Source organism: Hylaeus volcanicus, chromosome 4 (assembly GCF_026283585.1).
Source record: "Hylaeus volcanicus isolate JK05 chromosome 4, UHH_iyHylVolc1.0_haploid, whole genome shotgun sequence".
Lineage (NCBI taxonomy): Eukaryota > Metazoa > Arthropoda > Insecta > Hymenoptera > Colletidae > Hylaeus > Hylaeus volcanicus.
Window position 1 is genome coordinate 22,304,931 of NC_071979.1, and position 20,894 is coordinate 22,325,824.

Genomic DNA, 20,894 nt, shown 5'->3' on the forward strand with positions numbered 1-20,894 from the left:
TACTTTTATATCTTACACTAGCTAATTCTGCATTTGACTTCCAGACGATAATCGACGTCTATAATTTGTTATTTATTATTATTATTTCAACGGAACATTAACCGCGCCAATCTTACGTCGAGATCAATTCTTCATATCGATAGGAATCGAAAAGTTCTTTTCCATTTTTCGATCCGATGCTTCGTTGTCGAGATAGAAGCATTTAAAATCCACTGATGCGACTGGCGGGAGCCAATGACCCTTCACTTACGCGCGCGCTTCTCGGGAGATTGCACGTGACTATGCGGTCGCGCGCACGCTGGCTCGCGAGACGCACGTGACTTTGTTCTCGCGAGCGCACCGTCTCGTTAGTTCCCGCGCCTGAAATCTTGGTCCTACAGAATGGCTTAAATCTCGACAACGAAGCCTCGCATCGAAAAATGGAAATGAACTTTTCGATTTGCAAAGGTATAAAGAATTCGTTCTGCGAAGTCCCATATTTTTAGGAACGTATACAATAACACAACAACCAATAACCTTACACGAGTGAACTTTAATCGATTATATTTCGATAACGAAGTCTCGCGTCGAAAAATGAAATTGGACTTTTTGATTCCTATCGAAATTAGGAATTGATCTTGACACAAGGTCTGCATGGTTAAAGTTGTCCTGGGATAGTTTTATATAAAACACCTCATTCCTACAATCAATTAATACAAATCTGATTGAGATAATAACAGTTATTAGCTCACCGTCTATAAATGTCCTCAATAGTGAAATAGAAATGTAGAGTATCCTAGTTAGAAGAGTATTTTTTTTTAACTATAAGTGAATGAAGTAAAAACATGGAAGTATATAATTTTAGTTGATATTGTCTACGTTTTATAAACCCTTTCCCCAATCATAATCAACGTCAGATATATTTTGAAAAACTCAAAAGAATCGGTAAACAGAAAGAGAATGTCGAAACTATTTCAAGTAGCTGTTACACGACACTCTATTTTTGGCGATTATTTTACCTCGTGCATTGCTAAAGCACTTGAGCATCGACCACTATTTACGAGCACTCTTCGCTCGCTCGATTGAAATAGATACGTTCAGACACTTCTAGTTTGTTTTTTTTTGTTTGAAAATTTTACAAAGCTCTACTGGCGTGACGAATTCTATCGTGGACAAAAGCCAGTTGATGCTAAGCAAAGCTCTTTCGTAAACTGTGATCAACAATGGCGTACAGTTTTCAAAGGAGACCATCAAAATAACACGAGAATACGGCACGCTCATGTCATATAAATTTCTACCTGTATTTGCACTCGCGCAGATATAATACAGACAAGCTGCATTTAAATGCTTTACATCGACACGGATTTATATGAAATACAACAACGTTCTTTTTTTAACGTCGCGCGTAATGCAAACACAGAGCTTCGATGCATCATGATAAAAATCGTTAGACTTATTTATATGTAAATCATCTGCAATAAAAACGTATCCTTTTTTAAATCGAGTATTATGATCAAATTTTATATTCTCTACTTTTATTAGGAATACGTAACATTTGCAAATTATCGTAATTAATTTATGGTAAGGTAAAATGCATAAATCCGTACATAGTAAATTCTACACCAGCAATAACACAACTAATTATGTATAAATGAATTTGCAAATGACGTGAATAAAATAACTAAATTCATATAATGTACTGCGAATTGTAAGGTTCTCTATGAATATTAAACATAAATTAAAATTCTCACTTAATATTACACAAAAGGGAAACATATTTTGCTAAATACATTATGTATATAAAGGTAAAAGCTTGCGCTAAATATAAGAGTATTACACAACAATCCAAAAATTGTTGCATGCCAAGAGACTAAGGCCATTTATTATTAATTCATCGAATTTATTACGAAATTTCGAGGTTATTATAATGATAATACGCAAACACCGAGGGCTTGATAATGCTGACATGTTTCCATGTATCGCTTTTAAAATGTAATTAATACAATGCACTTCCGACTGCGATACAGTAACGTCCATAATAATTTATACCACAAAGCTTCTTTAGTTTATTCAGAGCTTAAAGGTATCTTTATACTTTAAGTGAAAACATCAACTCAATCTATTGAATATACGTAAATATTTCTTTTTGGTTACATTACAATTATCCAGGGTAGAAATTACTCCTCCTAGAGTATCTAGAGTCGTATAGCGGCATAGTCTATCCAAAAGTGACTTCCTTCTTTACAACACAAACTCTTAACCTCAGCCACAGAAGATCACGAAAGACGAAGGTGGGAATTTGCGAAGAAAACATTTCACTCGTGCGAGAAACAATAGTTTTATGGAGCTGACAGCGTCGCGAAACGTTTGCCTCGAGTTTCAGCATAGCTGTTAGGAGAGCTGCCGTAGCGGGAAGAAATATTTCGGGTGGTACATTCATTGTGCGTCGGGTCACGGATAGCACTTTCGCGAGTGACATCCGGGTGTGTACATAGGCGTCAGATAGGCTCAGCGACCCTTTTTGTTCGCTCCGCTGGTCCTTTGTATGGAAGCAGACTGGGGAACGACAGGGCTGTGTCAGCCCTTAGGAGGTATATCGCGTTTCTTTCGCGAGCAAAAGTGGCCATGAGCCACTAACCGAACCGTTTCAGCCTCTTGAAGATAACCAACTGTACAGCTGGCCTACCCAGGGCCCATTTGGTTTGAAATGTTACGAGAAGCCAGGTGTATAAAATGAAATAAAAGGAAACGAAGGTTAACGCTAGGTCTACCAAGTTGTCAATGAGAAATAAAAATACTCAAGAATTCATTGGATTATTGTTACGACATAACATTTTTTACTATTATAATTCGATTTCAAAGTTTGCAAGTATCGCTTCATTTATCGTAAGCATTTCAATAACGCGGTTTTGAGTTTGAAATTAATGTATCGTATTAGCAAGGTTGGTTAATCCAACTTGATCCACAGGTTAGTGGCTGGATGTATGCTTTGTAGTTGGGATGGTTATTTCATCGACGATCGTCGAAGTGCATGGATCCTAGAACTCTCAAGATGAATGCACAACTAGAACATTCCAAGCGAGATGAAGTGTTCTTCACCGATGCCCTCTTTCGTCCGACACGCGCCGACCAATCGTTCATCTTGCTCCCATTCGTGAATCATACCTCGTCAGAACTCCCCACTTCCGCTATCCATCCATCCATTGGCTTCCTTCCTATTTGGAAATTTGAATTTCTTGACATACTTATGGGTCGACACTATTCAGTCTTCAGTAAAAACTGCTCTTTTAAAAAAGACCTTTTGTTGACAATTAGTCAAATTAGTCTCCGGTAAAATTTACGTCACTTGGAAGATATCCCCACCACTAGAGCTTTTATGCAGCACTGCAGCTCGCGAGCCTATTCAACATCGTTATTGACGCTCTGAGAATCAATGTCGAGCTAATGAATTTTTGGACTGATTCCATGATGGCATTCAATAAACACGTTGCCAAATAAATCGGAGGCAATTGTGTTTAACAGAGTGCCAGAGATTTACGCAACCACAGTGGAGAGATGATACGTATATTCAGAGACAAATCTGGTTGATTACCGAGAAGATGATCTTCGGTCAAGGATTAACATCAGAAAAGCATTTTCATTAATAATTGTCACTATTTAGTGATACTGAAGCAGCATAGTTGTAAGCCTCGTACCAGAAATTTCTACCACTTCATTCCCTTTGTTCTTAAGAATACTCGTCACATAGTTAAGAGAAGTTTTAATAGAAAAATGAAATAACATAATACTGCAAGATTATCAAAAATACTATAAATCTATTTAATTCAATATCAGAATTACCAAGCACTCCAGGGATCCCAAATAGTAATTGAGAATTCTTTCTAGTTAGTTCCATAAACCTTTGAAACGACTCTGATTTTCTTTCTATACTGTTGCAGTATCTGTTTACCTTACACTATACTTTCATTTGTCTTTAGTAAGTCATCCTAAGTCTACGAGTAATTATTTTAAGCTCGAGTACGTTCTATTGGTTTAACTTATCGACAGGCTCGTCAGGGCTGGCTCTTCTTGGCTAGCGTCGCTTTCCACTTGTTGCTTCCTGGCCATGCTGGCCACGTGGCCGACTACCACCAAATAGTTCGAGTGTTTTTGGTATGCTTATACAGTGCGTACCGAAATGACAGCCTCGCTCATGTTTTCCGAAATTTCGCAATTCTGGATGAACGAATCTACATGCCATTATTTTGAAGTAATGTATGATATATTTTTTGAACTTTTAATTACATTTAACAAGGTTCAAAAATGGAAAAACGAATAGATGGAAACTCGTAATCAATGGATCCGAGGAGGCAGAATCGATTATAGTGACAGACACTACTGTACACAACTATGAACAAATTCGAGGTAAGATGTAATTCTGAATCGTGGAATCTGAAACGTTTCGAGTCCCCGCCTACTTAATTTATTCCCCACAGTTAATTTTACCATGCATTACACTTCTATAGTATTAAAACTCTTCTTTATGTCACCAAGCCACTTCTTTACTCCCCATGTTCCCACAATTCTAATAACCTGGGTACTTTCATGAAAGTAGCCGACCGCACCCGACAACAAAATTATGGTCGTGCTGAATAGCGAAAGAGAATGTAATTCGTCTCGTGGCTGACCAGAGTTTTTAATTAATAAAACATACCGCGAATACCAGAGCTATTTCCCTCGCTTTTATAGCGGGACTGGTGTCGCTGCGCGAGATACCGTAATTTTTATGCGTCGTCCTCCTCGCGGCTATTATCATTCTTGGTCCAACTGTCTTTTTTTTTTTCGTCGACGTTTACACGTGCAACAGTTACATTCTTACCGTGTAACCAAATTTGCGAAGGCTGACTGTGGACTTTTCAATTAATACGTACAGTATTAATACGTACAGTATTAGGTTTGAGCAGAGAAATTTATTAATTGTTAAATATGCAATACTTTGTTAATATTTCGACTCATCGTCTGTGTATATTTACATTGTCAATGCATTGCGAACTTAAATTTGATTTTATACCTTTTACTATAATCGAGCTTTTTATTAAAAATTTGATTTAGTAAATCGCTGTTCCAGACATTCCCGCTAATGGAGATCTCTCGCAGTTACCAGGAAATCATACAGGTGCTCGACGGCTTAAGGGATCCAAACATGCTGGTGCAAACTTAACTCACTCTAATCCGCAAAGTTCAATTTTGTATACGGTAACGTGCATCAGTTTATCTATTAATAGATGCATGCTTGCGTCACACATGCTGATACAACATCGAACTCAACGTATGCATACGTATTCAACAAATTTTTTGTAAATAACTCCCATTTTTCAAAAAATTGGAAAAAATTCAGCAAGCTAGAAATAGTCCTTCCGATAGGATTATTTACTCTTCCTTTTACAAAGAGTAGTTTTATCATTGTCCTGTCATTGCTAACGTATAAATTCCTTATCTTCAAAAATCCATTATGTATTTGAATTCAATTTATACGTATTCCTGCTTCTCATCGCAAAGTTATCTCCAATTTCGTTTCCCATCATCCGTCCGAATGCTCCACGTTTTATTCTCATGTATTGGCCGAGGTTTCGCACAATTTGTTATTTCAGTTCCCAGGTCACCGGGGTTGGTGTTTAGTTTAGCCGATAGTTTGCCAAGCTTCGTGACAGAGGATAAATCGAAGCGGTGTTCCAGCTTCACGGTGTGTTTTCTTGGATAAAAACAAGCGTCAACGTTATTGTTGCAGCAACAACGACCGTGTGCGTCGAGCACGTTCCACGTAACGTGCGTGGATCAATCTCGCAAGGGCTTTCAACGAGAAAGCTTCCTGTTTTTCACTGTGCTCTCGATACGGCGTTATGTACAACCCTTCCCGCCAGCGACCCCCTCTGCGCAAGAAGCACCACTTCATCCCTCGAATGTCGTAAACGCGTGAACGGTCCATCAACCTCCTAAGTTGCACAGAAGCTTTGAACGCGCTTCTTCTGTGCCGTGGCACAGTTAAACACAAATGCTGCCAGTGGAGAATGTTTAAGAAACAATTATAAATAAACTTTCTACATTCTTTCCCGGTCGTTTTTCTGTGTAATGTCTTCGTTTCGATTTATTTTTTCAGTCTCTTTCATTTTATTTATTTAGGACTATTCTCTCGCTGTCGCTGCTTTATTGGAATGCTTCGTCTCCGTTCAGATCGTAGTCGACTTAACCTATTTCGAGCCACGTTCTACATTGTCCAGTATTCTCGACAGAGTACTCTATCTTTCCGCGACTAGTCGATAGAGTGCTCGATCCTATCGACTCGGTAACCGTTTTAAAATTTGTTTCTCGCAAGTCAGACACGAGATTGTGTACCACGCGCATTAAACGAATGATCTTCTGTTGCTATAATTCAAACGTAGAAGGTGCGCCGTAAAATCCCCACCATAGAGACACTTGGTTCAGCAATGAACACCCGTTACGGGAATCCGTTTTCGTATGAAATTTCCCACTTCCCCAAGCACGGTGATTTCGGGCTCGAGTAAATCACACCGAAAATAATCTACACGCGACGTCGTGCTGCGCGGGAGGCATTAAACTTCGTCCTTTCCGCGTGAACGGTCCGCAGCTATCAGCGGGAACGTCTGGCAGTTTTCAGGGAACGAGCACGTTCAAAACGGCTGGCGGGATTACGGCAGCATTCGAACAAGAAATTCAGAAGGTGAAGCGTCACGGAACAGCAGTCACAGCTACGTGCGCGGGTGTATCAGCCTCGCAACACCGGACACACAAACGGGAAATAAGGGGGCATCGGGACGGGGATGGGGGACAGGTAAAAGGACGGAACTAACGAGTACTCTTTTTACTTGGCGCTGCGGGGACTTTCTGTGCCACAGGATACAATCGGTGACATATCGTCGTCCGTCTGAAAGCGGTCGTTTTCAAACGGAAAAAGGGCCGAAAAAGCAATCTGTCCCGTTTTTTAACTTTCCCGCTGAACCGCGAGGCATCGATATCGATATTTCCAGCACTCGAAGTACTTCAAACTTCACCGTACCCGATAACGGTTATCAAATATTTCGCCTTCGATTAAAGGAGCGCCATTTTTTTTGTACGATTTGGATTACATTAAATAAATAAAAGTGTAAATAAAATTTTCACTTTAATACGAAGTGACTTCTACAATTTACGATCTGAAATTTTTGACAGGCATACCATAGTTATATTAAATTTTCATCCCCCATATTCCGCCCTTGTTTTAGTTGAACTCCTCTATTTAGGAAGTAAACAATTGGAATTTTAAGCAAGCGCAAAACCCGCTGGAGGGAAGGAATTTTCCGCAGCGGTAACTTCGCAATTCCGTGCACATCATTTTAATATACATGGATCCTCCGTACTATGCATTTTCTCTAACTGCGTGGAACCCTTTGTCTTAACGACGTATGCTGCTCGTTCGCTCGCTTTTCGTATAATTTTCCCCTCCAATTGTTTAAGAATAAGAATCGTCTCGAAAGAATAAACTAGAAGCTAGAAACTTCCTCCGTAATATCTGGCCTCGAAACGTACGAAATCCCACGTTTCGTTAACCTCCGAATCGAATTCTTAACCGTCCCTGTGACAGCGATTCCGTGCAATCTTTTGACTTTCAGGAAATCTCCTGGATTTAAAACTTTACCAGCTTCCACCCACGCCCGCTTAGCGCTGTCTCCCCATGCTGCAACCAAATGAAATTCCGATATTTTCGTCAGCGTACGGTACCATCTCTAATCAAACTTGTCCGTTTCAACCGGTCGGTTTTCTTGCGAAATCCAATTTTAGTTAGAAACTAGTCCGGCTCTTAAGCTCAGGATATCCAGGGACGTGTGCTTGAAACGAGCCACGGATATATTCGGTCTCGAGTGTGTTTCAGTTTGTCAAATTCTTTTCTTATTTCCTTCGCGATGCTCCTCGGACGGGTACAAGTTTCCAACCATAAATTCGTATTTTTCAGCAGCCTTTTCTCGCCATCGAGCCATAACCTTTGCCAATTTACGCTTCTCCGATCGGTAGACGTGCATAATAACCACGGAGAAGTATTTCAGGTTATTGTTTATTATTCTAGTTGCGCTACATGTTCTGTTATATAATGTGTCACACATAAGTGGCACTGGTCTATAAGTGGAATATTTGAACTACAGACCAAGCGTCACGCATGTGTGACACCTTACATTTGAGAAATTAAAGATGGATTCGTCGCAGGAAAATAATTATATCATATTTCATTTATATGGAAAGTAAAGAGCGAGTCTGTATTTTCAAAAAATTCAAATTTATCTTCGAGTTAAGTAAACTTCGATTAGGTTGTAAAGGGTAATAATGACCAAATACAGCGTAGGATACTCGAATACTTTCCAATACGCAAACGTAATGTAACGAAAGGGTAGTCTATATCACCGAATGCGGATGGTAATACGATGTATTTGTCAAAGTCAACGGACGTAACAGCGTGAGCCGTGCGCAAAAAGCTTGATAGATTGCAGAATTTACAAAGCGCGACGATACGTCATCGGGGGGACAAAAGCAGAAAATTATGTCCACGGAAAACGTATTCCGTTTTCCACGCGGCTCGGCCATGCTTCGGGGCACTGGAGCAATCGTGAACTCCGCTGCGACACTAAATCATGAGGTAAAGTAAGAACGATGATAACCATTGTCACGATCCCGGTAGTCGAAGACGCATACACGCGTGAAACAGGAGAGAACTTTCAGCGCAGAGACAGATCTATGCGGGGAAGAACGATCATGCGAGCATGATTTCTCAAACAGTCGTGGAATGAATGTGCTTGGACGTGCGAAATACTTGACGACTTGTGGCGCGCTCTATCGAACTGTTCCACACGACCATAATCGCGAGAGCAGCCTGTGGGTTGGGCTAGCATCTCCAAAGAGTGCATGAAAGTTACAGAATAGTCGTAGATGAGGAAATGAGACGAGATATCACGAAGAATTTTATGTAAAATGTACTGGATGAGTGTAAATATTCCGGATCATAATGAACTTTTTAATTTTTAATTCTTTCCAGAGGAAGTCAGAATCCAGCAATGCCAAAATTAAGTAGCGATATAAGATACAATAGCAATATAAAATTACTTCAATAAGAAATGTGTCTTTGACAAAATCTGTGGTGGAAATGAATGTGTCTCTCGTCGATCTCACGCAGGTAAACGATTTTTACACGAGTCGAGAGCAATTCTTCCAGCGTTATCACTGTCGTTACACGACTCGAAACTTATCGACGAAAATCATTCATTGCTTCACAAACACGTAGCGCTCGTTCGTTGATTTGTTTGCGCAATTTCACCGAGGCCTGAGTGAAACATAACAAAGCGCAAATATTTAACGACCCCCGCCGATACTTGCCCGGCGTTTTCCGTGTAATCGATTCGTACTTCATGGAAGCACTCGATATTCGACGATAATGCAAATCGTGCATGCAGGTGTGTATACACGGGGACATATCCAAGCTGCGCGACACCCGTACACTGTTATTTTTACTGTTAATCTGCATTGGGGACGCTCCATTGTCGAGCGAGTAATCGTTTTCAATAAAAATGTACGGGGAGCGTTTATTACTAAAATTGTCAATTTAAGAATATTTTGTCGGGCAAACATCTGGTCGCATCCGATACTTTTTTTTACGTTTATTTAACTCGTTCTCTGAATTAATTTAAACGAGTTCGATGAAACGGAATCTGTTCTGTATTTTTCGATGGTTGATTCTTCGCGGTCCACTGGCGCTTCAGCAGCGACATACGTATCATAATATGCAGCGCAACATGAGTTTTATTTATAAGAATGTAAAGTAAAATTCATTTTATAAGGATTTATACAGATTTTCAGGGAAAGAGATATTTTTAATTTTTAGTTACCTTTAATTTCTGAGGGTGCAGAGGATTAATATCAAATATTATAAATTCTCCGTGCTGTTGTAAATCAGTATCACGTGAAACGTGTTAAAATTACGATATTTGCACGAAACATTACTCGGTTGCATTTACAATAACGTTTAAATTCCTGTGGCTTATCTACGTATTTAAGTGTTTAAACAAATTCGCACGTTATGCATGAAATCCTGAAACTTTTCCGCAAACTACATTTCTTTAATTAGATCTGAATGCGGAGCCAGGAGAATAATTGTAATTTACATTTCAAAACGAATTAAATTAAATTGTCTACTGTACGCGTCAAGCACATCTCTCCAAAAAATGTATGACTGAGCCATTAATAAGATGCGTGCGATAACATAATTAGTAAGACTCATTATCTTGGTGCAGAATGAAAGCGAGATACAAACATATTTGAACAGATTTTACGTGAATAAAACTACTGTACTTAAGTAAAGATTATGTATAATTATATTGAATTTATGTATAATATATAATAGGTGAAAAAGTCGGAAGGTAGAAACAGTGAAAATGATAAACATGGTACGGAAAGGTTCGATACGGCCAGAAACCATACACAAACGTAATTTTTCGCTGCGTATCAATCAAACATCGAATTCGATACACGTAACAAATGAAAGAATTCCTTTTTTTCCTCTCTCTTGATCACGCGTAAAAGAATATTCGATGCAATTTCACACGCGTCAGCTACGTTTCGCGAAATGTGACCGGCCGATAGTCGAGTGAAACCGAATTGGAAAGGGAGCCAGAAATTGTGTAGACATTTCACCAGAGTCGTCGAGTTGATGAAAGAAGAATACGTCAATACGAAAAGATCTGCGAAACTTGCCCGCGGAAGTAATATTATACATCTTCCACCAAAAGTTGGAAAGTATCTGAAAGGAACTCGAAGGAAAGACACGGGAAACGGTTGGATGCAGGGTGTTCCTCGTACAGGAGAACGGATTGATCCCGAAAACATTCGGGGTGAGTTTCCTTGCTTTCGCAGTTGCCCTGAGATATACAGTCGACGCAAAATCAACTGGTCGCTCGTCTCGATCTCCTCGATCTCTGACCTTTTGCACTCAAAGATTTTCTTTATTTTCAGCGAGTGACAAGCTGGAGACAATTTTGTGGTACGATTTTCAAGAAACCAGAATTGTTCTTTGGTCGATGAAGAATTACGAGTACGCGTTATTCATATTTGCTTGATTTGTAAATTGTGTATACGAAACTTTTCAATATTTTCCTCGAATAATATATAAAGAATAATATAAGAGTAGTAGACTTACAAATTGCCACTATTTTAAATATTAGTTTGTTGAATATGTGGGTATATTGCAAACGTAGTAGCTAAATCAGAAATTAAAGGGGAGGGTGATCCCTCGGTGGCCTTAAGCGGCCAATTGATTTAGTTGCAACAGTAGTAGGTCAGACGTCGCGCGTCTGCGGTCTCGCTCTTTCGAGAAATAGTTGGGACAGCTTGAAAAACTCTGTGACAAGGTGGATGATGAAAAGAATAATGCACAGAGAAAAGATTCAGAATATGGAAAAAATGTAAATTTCTTCGGGCTTGATGTGTACATTATTTCAAAATATAATTCAGCAGAAATTTTCTTTGAGAATCTCCTATATATAAAGACGATAAATAAACAAAAACAATAAAGTAAAAATGAGTCACAAACTTTTCGGGCAAGCACAATGCGGAGGAAAAGGTATTCTGGAAATGATATAATAAACTTGTAATGTGATAATGAGAAAATCATTGTATCACAAGGCCCTTGCATCGTCTTCAAAGTACCTGGAAAGAACGAATAAAACGTCGCTATGAAGCAACTGTTAGGTGGAGGGGACAATGTACGACTCGTTAATATTGTCTTAATTAATGGAAAAATGTGTCTGGCGCAGCTGTACAAGGGAGCAGAAATTCTCTCGTGTTGAACAGTGAAAAGTGACCGGAAACGAAACGACTTCACCAAGTGCAATTGTCAAGGAAACAGTGGAAATACTGCTTTGAATCGGGGAAGACTGCGAATAATTGCATTTGTTTCGAAACGGAGCAACATTAAAGCATCGCGTTAATACAGTCGCTATTACCGTCTCGTTAAGGGGAATAGAAGCAATTAATGTTAAAATGTACTTATTGCGATCAAGGTTAATTAGAATTCCGATTCATGGTTAACTAAATTCTATCAAAATACTCGAGATCGCCACACATCACGTTATACATTTTAAAACCACTGGTAGAAACAATGTTTCACGCACCAAAACCAACCATTCAACCATCGCGAATATTCCAGAAATTGTAGGATTGATATGTCAATATTATTTCGGCAGAGAAAACAAAAAATAAAATGTCGAACAATATTCCCATTTGGTTAGTATTACGGTTCAGGTTGCAAGCAAAATCTGTATATTAACGAAACGAAATATATTTTCATTAAAGTTGCTGATACGCGGGCGAAAATACGGAAACCACCGACCGAATAAACTGAACAAATTATTGCCGGGCGGCGTTCCGCTGTACCTTTAATTCATCGCGGACGAAGAGAAATATTCGCGCCATTTGTATTGCATACAAATATTAGGATTCACTGATATGCCAGCTGGAAGAGTCATTTTTAAATGTGAAATTACATAAAATGAAACTTCAATGCGGTCAAAATGGAATAGTCTGATGGAGATAAAGCACGTTTGAATGTACCAAGGGGTGCAAGTTTAATTTGAAAGATGGAATGTCGAAGGAATGCTTTTCGTGCCGTTGTTACAACTGGTTCGAGAAGTAAGGAATTATAAATCCCGATATGTAAGGTATTTAGAATAAACTTGTATCACCATATAGTTGATAAATAATCAACCAAGAGTTAGTTTCAAGTCCCATACGTGGTTTGAAAAACATAATTAAATATACACGCAAGGTGCACGCATGGATTGACAGTACCTTTAACCATCCATAGTTTATTTTCCATTCTGGGACTTCTATCTAACGCTACCGATAAATGGGCGCGCCGGTAATTGTCCGAAATGGCTGCACTATGCACAAGCCTGTCTACTCTTTCCTCTCTGGATTGGTAGCTCTGTCGTCGAGGACATTTCGGGACCTCTGTTTCGCGATTCGTCGTCGAATCGGATGAGAGGGCAAAAATCCCAACCGTAGAATGGTCTCTTCTTCTCATTCCGGCAGATTGCAACGCTACACTTCCGCTATCCAGACCGAGCCACGTATGTCTGGGTGTATACGTGCACGTGCATGGAACCAGCATAAAAGGCCACGGCTATCCTCGTTCCCATTACCTCTAGCAGCGCACGATCGCATGAACTCTAATTGAATCGTAGAGGTTGTTTGTACGTCGATCCCATTCGACAGAGTGCGAGTCGAGTAGAAACACTCGCGGTGAAACACGCGAAAGTGAACCCAACCAGAGTTTCGCGCAATGATGGGCAAAGCTGTAGATACCGTGACTTATAATTGATCTCTGTGTACAGTTTTAATCATCGATGCTCAGAGGATACAGTCTCTAGATATCTACGATCAGGAACAAAGCCAAGCAAAGTTTTCATTTAAGTTTCTAGATACTTTTATTTCACATTATTTATGTAATTTGTGACTGGAGAAAAATCAACGAACACTCGTAGCTCCAAGTGGCATGTAATCTATTACGTATGTCGTCACATCTGACGTAAAGCTTGTTTCAGAGATTCTTTACGGCAGTTTAATGCTTCCATCTAGCCCTTACCGCAGATTCTCATTTGCATTTATATTTGATGATTATGGTGGGGAATGCGAGTTGATTCGGGACATTGGTAAGTAACCATTTCTCTAGGATGTAGACCATTAGGGTCATTATCGTCTTGGAATGTCCACGCTCTGTGAAGGTTTCATATACTACAGTATCTCTATCGTTTTTCAAAATATTAAAATGTTCCTGGGAGTCCATCACAAGTTTAAATTTTCAAATTTCATCCTTCGAACTTGAACTTTCAAAAAGTAGTCCGTGCATTTTACCTTGCCTCCTCTATAAGCCCGCCCGCTTCGTTAAAATTGGCATCGGGCACTTGGCGAATGCACGTTGCAAATTGAAGAGTGCATCAATTCCAAGTCTCGGAACCGATCAACTAGTTAATCTCAGTCGGAGACCCAGAACCATGTCGCGAACTTTAACAGCAATCGTTGCCAACTAATTAACATTTCATTGTTCAAAATTCGAATGGAGTTCCATTAAACCCCCGACAAAGGCAGACAGAGCCGGCAAACGGTAAGAAATTAGCGGGATTACAAACGACTCGTTACCACCTTTGTGCGAACCACGTTCGCCAACGTAACGGACAAATGTGACGAAATTATCCCCCGTTCGCCGCACAATGGCGCGTCGCATCGAATATGGCCAACAGTGCGGGACCGCGATATTATCAGCGCGGCTTCTGTTCGCGGGAATCAGTGCCATTTTCATATAGACAGGCCTCCATTAATTCTGGTTAGCACCCATAATTATTTCACATTAATCGCGTGACGAGGTTAGCCGTGATCAATCATGCGTCAAGATCGGCCCGCGCGTTGCCGTTGCTGTCGTTGAAGCACTTCCAGTGAATCGTAAATGCAACTATTGCGATCTATCTGCGAGAACGTGCATTTTTGTTCCAAACCGAGAAAAATATAAGAAAGGATAGGTAAGATCTGTATTTCACTTGTGGAAAAGTGGTACTAGGCTATCCAATGACGTAAAATAATCAAAAGTGATCACAAGTTGGGAAAAGGCACGTTTCTTTTTTACAAGTTGGTGAGGCAAAGCACTCAGCTGGTAAGATAGTGCGTTCTGTCGATAAAACTCGAGAATGTTCAGCTTTGCAAGCACTGAAATGCACTAGAATCGATCAAACAGGATAGCGAGGTATAGTTTTGGATGCTCAATCAGGGCCTTCTGAAGATATAATGGATATTAACGGCGTAACGGGGTTAGTTCTGTTCGATCATGCGTCAAGATCGCTCGGGGGTTGCATATTACCCTCGTCAGGGCATTACTAATTCGTAAATGTGGTTATTCATACGATGCATGTGGCCAGCTTATTCTGTCCGCGGGAACGTGCTTGCAAGTAGTTACAAGGAGTACGGCCCTTGTTTCTCCGATAATTAAGCCACGTCTGCTCCGTATTTGGTTTTGTTCGCGTGCCCCCGAGCACTCGACGAGTTATCAATCCGATGAGCACGGACCCACGTGGAATTCCGTTGAAACACGCGCTTGCATTTTCATTTCGAATACGGTGGACATTCGAATTTCCCAATCGATCCAACTCTTCTCCTCCTCTCCCCCTTCTTCTTCAACCCGTTTTGTTCACGCGCCGCTCGATTTGACGCTGAATTATTGCGCAAAAAAGTGACACGCAAAATGTCAATTTATATGCGGTTTTTACCTTGGCGCGCGTCGTTAGCAGCAGACGAGGGGGGGGAGTTCTGTACATTAGCCCCTGCTTTTATTTCTCAGTTCTTTATTTTCCTACCGAAAAAAAGCCCCTTGATTCTACAGAAATTAAGCAGTCGTTTAAGCAGTCGTTTAAGCAGTCCCATTTAAACGTCTCGACTTTTTCATTTTAGGCCCTCAACGAGCGACTGAAAAATGAGTACGTAAATTACATTGACAGCTAGACAGTGAAATGTTCATATAGGAAAATTAAAAAAATTGTGAAGAGCTTTTTTAAATTAATTTTCCTGTGGTTTCAAAGCTCGACGACAGTTTGTGAAATTCGTATACTAATCGTTTGTTCATCTAATAGGGGAAATAAAGAAATTGAAATATCACAATGAAATACGTAACTGAGCAACAAACATTTTCTCGATATGTATTATTCAACTATAGTGATTTACATAAATAATTATCAAGGCATCACGTGTTCGACCGTTGACAATGCAAAATTTCAGATATGTTACATAATAAGTTCATAAATAAATTGTCAAACGCTTGCAGCATCAGCTTCAAAGCGTTAACAGAGGTTCGAACCAATCTCCCGGTAATGAACGACTGCGAAATAATTTGCAATTAGCCGAAGGTTCGCGACCTGACTGAAATTGCTGGGTAAATTATACCCTAGACGGAACCGTCGCGACCCGGAGCAATAATACTGCTTAAGCGCATCGTAACGAGATTCGAAATACACTAGAAATGAGCTCCGTGTTGCATGTCCGATGATTCTCGAGGCGAGTTCATTAAAGGGTAATGAAATTGTGCGAGTTGTCTCTGTGGTTTTATTCGTCTTATTTTCCTCCGGCAATTCCGTTTCATTCGCTAACGAAAGCTGACAGATTTACAGGGTACGGCAAAAAATTTAGCCTCTTAATAAAATGCCATGAAACCTTTATTTTTCACACAGACAAATTTTAACAACGGAGGTTTATGAACAACACCTCTGGTTATTACATACTGATTGGTATCGAAGTGGCCTCCTTGTGCTTTTTTACAGAGCGTCAAACGTTTACGGAAAATACTCGCTTCAGTCTTCTGTAAACGTGAAACAAGTCACGAATGCCCTCTTCGATATAATCCCCATCTGCCACAAGTCGAAATTACCTAAAGCATCTCATGTTCGGACGTTCGCATCTCAGTCGAAGTTTTCGATTAAATCTACGCCATATCGATTTCTCGCTATAGGTATCGGGGAAAAATTCTACCCAAAGATGAGATGACTCGCAGAATCGCGTTACGTGATAGGGTTTAAAATATCCAGGAGGCGATATTCAACCGGCATGGCAGATCCTCATGCATTGCTCAGAAGGATAGACGGTCGGAGATAGAATCCAATGAGCCCACCAATTCGCTCTATTCTCAAGAGTATGTAAACTCAACGACGTACACGGAATTGGTTTCGAACAGCTTGCTCTTTTCGCGTAGTAGGGGATCGGCCAAGCTGCGCACGGCAATAATTAACAATTTACAAGATTTACGGAATAATCGGCCGCTAGTATAGCACGCGTTCGCGTACAACGGCCGCCAAAGTACGATTTTGTGTCCGTTTCCACCCCCGTAATGCGATACCCGCCAACCGAATAGAATATGTATGACTACCTGCTTCGAATTTGACTCAATTTCCTCGTGACGTTTTAGACGGAACGTCGCGATTCGTATTTCAATTCCTATTCCCGCCGAGCAATGAATATCGGGCTTTCTAACCGCAGCGCTTCGTTCGCAGAACGTGTTTCTGTTAGGGTTGTTTCAGATATTGCCAAACAAGGGTGATCAAGATTTTTAATATTCCAACGCGGAAAATGACACTGGCAAGGGAACTTACAAACTCTTTGGGTAAGAGTATTCACATTTTTGTACGCTAGGTCTGAACTGATTAAATTTTCTTTTATTCGTCACTGTATACCACCAATCAAACAAAACGTTCACGTTTGAAAGAAAAAAATTCTTCTACGCTGATAAATACGTATGCCATACAGCGAGAACCTCGACTAAAAAAGAAGTTAAACGGGAATCAAATTGAACGTATTATTTCGCTTCGAACGTGCTGGCCGCCGAACAGTTTTTCCAACCACGCAGGAACAGCGGAGGGGCAGATTCTTTTCACGGATCAGCAGATTTTGAATTAAATTGGCTCGATAAATTAAGCGAACCGACAAATTTTTCCCGTGCGATTCCATCGCCCTGCGTGTTTTGTCGAAAACCCAACAACTCTTTCGTGATCACAAATATGGGAGTTTCGACGTATAACCTCGATTGTTCAATGTACGTTTACTGCGTCGAATGGAGCGTCATATAACTTTCCATGTATATTCAACAAAAAGCTCCGAATACCGTTCGACAAACGTATTTACGTAATAAAGTTCTTTCCCATCGAATTAATTTTTCAATGAACGGGAAACGCGAGCTTATTTATACCGAAGGCTAGGAAAACAAGTACTATTTGACTTTATCGTGTTTAATTATCAAATCTCTAAAATTGACTACATATTCCAACAGACCCTATGCCCAATGCTCGCGCTATAATAGCAGAGCGAGGATCAAAATCATTTATTATTCAGATTAACACAGAGGATCGTTTCCGTCAGGATGCTAAACCTTTTGCAAGTTCAGCCGGAGGATAAACTTGGAGGGTCGGATTATTCAGGACACCGGAATGTAATGCAACTTAAACACCGCGTTTAATCCATTAGCGGAATAAGTCTAACGTTAAGCTGATAAAAGCTGCCGACAAAACGGTGGCAGTGTTGAACTGTCCTGCGAAGGCCACCTGCCGAAATCGACTTGAAATTTAACGAAAGGTGCCAACACTATCATTTCGACAAAATTCGATCTTATTATCTTAAAATTCGTTGATGTAAGAATAATTTTCTAGAATACGCGGGCCATGTTCTAAATGGATAGAGAGTATAGAGAGCTTTTTCATGGAGTATGTTCATGGAGCACTCAGGCGAGCCACTTGACAGTAAAAATGCATTAATGGCGTTTAAAACTGGAATGGGTTCGTGGCTGCGTTTATGGAGGAAGAAAACTGTACCATTTTATAAATTGAAAATAGCTTTAAATTAGTAACAATCCATGGCACGATCATCATGCCTTGGCTATTCGACTGTCTAACCCTTTGAGTGGCAAATTTCCTCTGGAAAATTTCCTCTGGTATTCAAAGGGCTAATATTTACATAAATACCGTGTCCATATTGATTTCTCCATATTAGACACGTGCAATTATTTCTAATTGTTGGTCCACACAAGCCGTTCGATCAGTATGTCTGAGCTTTCCTTTAGTATCACGGTCTCCCGATATCCACATTCTTCGCTATGTGACGATGTCGGTTCAAAGTCAATAATCCTTCATCTATAATATCCAATTAGAGAAGCTAAGTCCCGTAACGACAAAAATCCTCTTTCCGTTCAAAGTGCCTCACGTGTGCTGCGCATGTCAATACTTACAATACGCTTAGGATTAAGGAAGAATATTATCTGTTTGGATGCAGATCCTCCCTTCATTTTAGAGACTTCAATCTATCAATCTATGGGGATAAAATTCTCGTTTGTTTATTTCTTCTATTTATAAAATTATAAATAAAAATAGAGATTTCCAAGTCATCAGAAATACTCGATACAAAATCGAACGTGGAAATACGAAGGGAATAGGATGAAGCTAAGATTCTATAAAAAAAAAAAGAAAGACAGGAAAGAATCGTTGGTAATGGTGTAAAAGAACTCAAGACAGTAAAAGGAAAGAACGAAACTCGAGGCACTTCTGTAACAATGCTGATCTCTTCTACGAAATAAAACATACTCGACGCCGAGACAGCAGGGGGTGCAGGAAGAAGGTACCAGAGAAGCGAAGAAGAGGGAAGGAAAACCGGAAGCCAACGCGTTGTTTGGTGGATGGCTAATGAGGCTCCGTTGGACAGAAGGCAAATGCGCCATGGAAAATGGAGATCGATTTTTCCTCCGGTGCCGTGTTACTCTTCGTCCTCGCGATTACGTATAGGATCATCTCGGTGCTTTCGCGACTTGTTAAGACGGTTTTCTGAGAATTTTAAATTTTGTATCCTGTGGGGAATTTGATTGCCTAGCTAATGTCTGAGAATACTGTCGAAGATCTATCACTGTGAAATTATTCTTTCTGAGAAACTTTAGTTAGTGAGGACAAAAGTTAAAAAAAAAATAAACGTCAGCATTACGCGCGAACGTCGATTACTGCAAGAAACTCGAGTCCTTTTTTGTCCACTGATCGAGTCGCTATTGTGCATACACCGTGTAACACTTTTCCACAAACGGTTTCCCCATTGATAGACCCGCGGAGAATTTGAAAAGTCATCTCGCTTCATTGATCGCTCTTGTAGGGCGCGTTTCCTGCCCGATTCGGTGTTGTTGTTTTCGACGATCGACGCTGAGTCCTCAGAAAAACGTTGGCCTACATTCGCGCGACGTATTGCGGGCGTCGAGCAACCGACGCCGACCGATGATAAGTCTGAAAATTTCAGGACAGCGTTAACGACTGCCGATACTCCTTGGGCACGCTCTCTCCTTCCATCCTGAAAATTTTAAGAGCCCGATAATGAGGTGACTTAACCTCGCCCCGATCCTCAGTTCGCCCTAGAATCCTTTTTTCCTTGCACCGTCGCGTCGCCGGGTCAACGCGGATCTCGCGAGTGCGCTCGAAATCTCTGGATCTTCTAGGGAGCGCAATTGTTCCGCTCAGGTGGAGAGTCGTAAACTAAATGCAGGAAATGGGAGTACGACTTAACCCTCCGTGGGACCGAATTTTTCTTTTCTGCAAACAACTTGCAAGACATTTATTTCAATATTTTAAGTTGATGGTGCTAGCAATCGTCAATAATATTGTTATTGGTTATCACAGACATTATATAATTCGTTCACCGCACAAATCGATTAATTCCACTTTTTGAAAAATCTTCAATTTAAATGTCAAGCTCTTCGTGTAACCTAGTAAAACTGGAAAAATCATTCATTTCTATCACCTAGTATCCACATTTCCTTGTAACCTACACTTGGATAGCCACGATAGTTGCTCTAATAGCGGAAGGAAGGAGCCAGTTGGCAACGTTCAGTCCCCCAGCGGGAGACGGAAGACGAAAGTCAGCTAATCGACTGATTTAGACGGTGCATCCCGCATCGATCGGAGAGGGCTATACGCGATCGAGGGTTATATCGAGTAGGAACGCTTGGGAATTACTTTCAAAGGGATGTAACGGGTGTAGCGCGTCACGCTGGACTGTCAAGCTGCACACGACTGGTTGAAACTTTAGATTCGGTAGCCTGTGCACATGCTGAAAAGTCTCGAGAGTAATTTGCAGTTTCATGCGCGGTAAAGAAAAATATATAGCGTTAATATAGCGGGTGATTCGAAAGGGACGTCCCCTTGCAGGAGAATCGTGTCGCTTTGATGCTGGAGGCACTCGATAACTTGGACTGGGAGTTTAAACGTATGCGCTACTCCGACCTTCGAATTACTGAAATTTGCCGAACTTTGAAAAAATTAGCTTTGCTCGGAACTCGTTTGGCTGAC

The 20,894-nt window shown here is 40.5% G+C and overlaps 1 protein-coding gene across 1 annotated transcript in view; it reads right to left on the reverse strand.

Annotated features, from left to right (window-relative positions):
- Nucleotides 1-20,894, reverse strand: part of LOC128875329 (suppressor of lurcher protein 1) — a 469,960-nt gene that overhangs the window by 406,535 nt on the left and 42,531 nt on the right. The gene's annotated exons all lie outside the window — the stretch shown is intronic.